Source organism: Rhipicephalus microplus, chromosome 3, assembly GCF_043290135.1.
Source record: "Rhipicephalus microplus isolate Deutch F79 chromosome 3, USDA_Rmic, whole genome shotgun sequence".
In the NCBI taxonomy this organism is placed as follows: Eukaryota; Metazoa; Arthropoda; class Arachnida; order Ixodida; family Ixodidae; genus Rhipicephalus; species Rhipicephalus microplus.
In genome coordinates, this window is record NC_134702.1 from 54411822 (window position 1) to 54416176 (window position 4355).

The following is a 4355-nucleotide window of genomic DNA, read 5'->3' on the forward strand; positions in this document are numbered from 1 at the left end:
GCCTTCTTACGGCAACCAGAGAAGCTCGAAAGCAGGCACTGCGCAAGCGCATTCTTTCCTACCTGCAATCTTGCGCTTTCGCTCCCTTCAACTGCTCGAAAATCGGAACGACCGAAAAATCGCAAGGTGTCACTTTTTCATGCGCCGTGGAACGATATCTAACTTGTAGGGGCAGTTCTCATTGTGCGCCCTGGTTCTAGACGTCCCGCGGCGGCAAAAAACACGCACGTTGCTTCATTATTTGTTTTAATCTACGCATGTGGTAAGATACCCGGGCAGTGCTGTCTCTTGGCGAATCACGCTTGTTTTCACCGATAGTTATAGCGCAAGAACAGATCGACGGAGAACAGATCACCATGTCATACCAACTATTCCAAACCGCCACACTCATGTTTTCACCGCTGTGGAATGTCTGGAATGAAGGCAAAGAAGCGGCGTGCTGCGAGCGCTGTTTCTGCAAGTTAGATACTTTCGACACCTTTCGAGTTCCCTGTCGTTCGGGCGTGCGTGCAGTTGAAGGACGCGAAAGTGCAGGCTGGCAGGTAGAAAAGGATGCACTTGTGCAGTGAGCGCTTTCGAGCTTCTCTGGCAGCCGTGAGAAGGCGCCGTGCTGCAGTTGGCCATAGAGTTACTGTATATGCTACCTAAAGGTAGCATATACAGTAACTCTGTGGCTTAGTCTTTATTTCCTTTTTCTGCATAAACGGGCATGTTTTGCGTCGAATGAGCATAACTTGTCTCGCGCGTGGCAGCGCGACATCACTGGGCGTTAACCTGGCACGAAAGATTTCGGGGGGGGTGGCACGTGCGTGGTGTGCCCCCCCCCCCCCCCCCCGGCTAAGTTCCTGGGACTCCGTGGCAAGGTGGCAGCAAGACGACGATGACCAGGTGGGCATGAATCAAAGGGAGAATACGGCATTGAGAGTGTTCCCAATGCTGTCGAGGCATGGCATACCTTGGAGCGCTGTAACGCTACACATTCACGTCCGACGTCCCGATTAATGCATGGTCAGAAAAACCCTGCCATAACCAGTCTTTGGGTGGCTCTGATCTCTTGATGAGACACTCTGTTGAAGGTCTCGAACACGAGGCGACGGATGCTCGCAGGCACGAAAGGGAGGGTTCTGCTGACGCTTGTCACAGCAACCTTGTCTTGGGATCCGGGGAGCACCTTTCATATTCGTATTTATTGCAGTGGTCCCGGTCAAAAGGTGTTCTAGCTCGTCGTCTACGCGTTAAGCAGCTTCCAAAGCGTAAAATTAAACCTGCGGCACGATGGCATTGATAGGATGTTCCGGGAGTGCGCGTCCGCTACAGTGTTGTCGCCGCCTATCATATGAGGGGACGTCTGTCTGATATATAAAAATTTTACCCAGTTCCCGGGTTGTATGCATGTGCTCCACCAGCTTGTGGTCGACATGTGGTCGGCGAGGATGACAAACTCGACACATTTCAGGAAATGGCGATAATGTCGGATGGCAGCATACACAGCCTAGTTCTCTACCGAGCACACCAAGCCCCCCCCCCCCCCCCTCCCCCCGCCGAACTTTCTTTTTTGCCTTATGGCCTACAGAGCAAAAAATTACTATTTCAAAGGTGTGTCCCCCCCCCCCCCCCCCCCGACAAAGTTCTGCCTACGACCCTGCCCGAGAGTACTGTAACGGCGTTTGGTGGGGGTTAGCTTCCTCGGAAAAAACGAAATGGATCGTCAGACTCCACCATGAGCTGCTGTAATACCCCAACGCTGTGTCAGAGGAATCTGCCATTACACACTGCGGGAGCAGAGGCGCTGCCAGGGGTGGGCACGGATGGGCTGGGGTTCCCTAAAAATTTTCACCTAAGTCTTCCCCCCCCCCCCAAGAGGGAACAGTCATAACACAATGGCTAAGTTCCCCTCGGAGGATTTCGCCATTATACACTGCGGGACCAGAGGCGGCGCCAGGGGTGGGTGGACATGGCGCATCGATGGTCTCGCCTCTAAAAGTCGCAAATAAAACTCACTCTCAAAGATCCATTAAGTTGAAACAATTAGGTGTGAAGCAGAGGGCTTCAGGGGCCAGCAGCATAAGGTTTTCAAATCTAGCCCAATTGCAACTCCTGTATAGTAAGTATGTGTTGTCCAAAGAAATGAAGACAAGGGAAGACACAAATGAGCACGTGAGAACTTTTTGACAAAGAAACAATTCAACGGACATCTTGCAGATACCGGCAACAAGTTTAAGTACACTCGGACTTGATCGCGTGACCTTTGTCAAGTGTGCAAAACAAAGAAATAATACAGGCCACTCCCATCAGGAAATCTGGCATTAAATAAGTAAGCACACGAAGTGTGTATTTAAGTGACAAAGAAATGTACTTTTTGTTTGTTCACCTATGATGCGTCTTGACTTGTTAACAGTTGCGCATGTATGAAAGCTGGCTTCATGCTTTTCAAAATCAGTTGGAAGAAACAGCCCCCGTCTAATTTGTTTGTGTGTTCCCTTATCTTCATTTCTTTAAACTGCATGTTCTTAGTACATATCAAGACATGAACTAACTAGCTGACCAACGGAACCTTCTAGTTCAACAACTGGTATAGTACCCTGGAGTGTAGCAAACTGTGTCCCCCAACCATGTAATATACTTTTTGGGAGAGGTTCTCTGCAGCTTGAGTCATTGAAGCAGTACTTTGTTCATCCAGGCAGGATATCTTTTCCAAGCTGGGAGTCCTGTATATATACGAGCCCAATTCACCGATTGGAATATCTATTGCTTTCCTCTTGTTCAAATTTCTAAGTGCTTATATTTCTGCTTGGAGCAGGACAGTCCTTGTGGATGCATGTGTACATAAAAGTATGCAGATTTTTCTTTGAAAAAAAAAATATGGTCATCAATCAAACATATATTACTTGAAAGTAATTAATACTAGCTTCTTCAAAGAGAGTGATAAGTGCTGCAAGGTGGGTTTTATCGTAAAAAAAAAGTGTACTTTTCGCATCAGCCGATCACACTGCATATGCGACACATACGCACAGCTAAGATAGAAACGCAGGTGATTTTGTGGGCGCAGCCGCGCGAGTGAGTCATATAGACCAGTGGTTTTCAAACGGGGGGGGGGGGGGGGGGGGGTCTGCGAAGCCATTTCTATGATCTGCGAAACCCTCACCCACATTTTTCGTTAAGCGTGGCTGTGTCACGTATTGATGAAGTGTCCAAAATGAAGTGATGTGGCACGTTTGTTTGATGTTTTTGGTAGCAATAAAGGCACCTGTCTCACCCTCCAGATGTGCTAACTTACCTAAGTGCCCCCCTCTCCCCTCTTTCCCCTCCAAGGAATCCCCAATCACTTCCATCAGTCCACAAGGGGTCCCCGACACATCCATGGCTGAGAACCATTGATTTAGACAGTGCAGCTTCACTACTCTAAATGATCACAGACGCTGGGCAAAGCAGCAGGCCTGTGGCAGAGCCACTTGTCAGAGCTGTCACATGAGTAATAATGTAGTGCTTAATTAGTCTGTGTGTCACACCCTGCAAAGGGCCATGCAAGGTTTTCAGGATAAGACAAAGAAAAGAGCTGCTCATGGTCTACTGTAGATGCAACTAATAGAAGTCGTAAGTTGCACAGAAATGTCACAGATGGGATTGTGCTCACTGTCCTTTCATAGGCACGACTGAATCAATCCACTTCTCTTCATGTCCCTACACTATCAGACTGTTCTGTTTGTTAAGAAACTAGTCTTTGTTCATTGTTATTATTTGAAATAATTTTCTATGCATGGCTTCAGGTACAATTCGAAGAAATGTGAAATGGCCCGTTTCTGTGTGAACACTATAGAAACATTAAACTCCTATGTCTTCAAAGTCTTCCCTTCGGCAATGCTAAGTTCCCAAAGAAGGTTCCGTGGCATGTTTGGCAGCTTTAGCCGTAGCAGTTTTGGCCTGCATGAATATCAAGGTTGGCTCGGCGATGACATGCCTGTTCTCGTCAGCTCTCGATGCTCACATTGCGCTGCTTGTTCCTTGTGAGCAGTCTGCATCATTATGAAAGTGCAAACTAGCAAAAGAACGAAAGTACTCCTTTGTACTTCACTCAGAGACTCACTCAGCTAGTTCTTGCAAAAAGGCTCGATATTCCTCTGCTGAACCACTCTCTCCCCCCCCTGGTGTGCACCTCCTTGGTTCAATCTTTCAGCAAGGCATCACTCTTTCCCCCTTCTGGTGTGCCTATCAAGCATGTGCCTATTGCTGTGAAGCCTCACTCTCAACATGGCTAGCCCCCCCCCCCCCCCCCCCCCCCCAATGATGCCTAACTCCTGCCACACTGCGATGAAACGCTAGGCCATTGGATGGGGAAGTCTGAACTAAAGATTGCT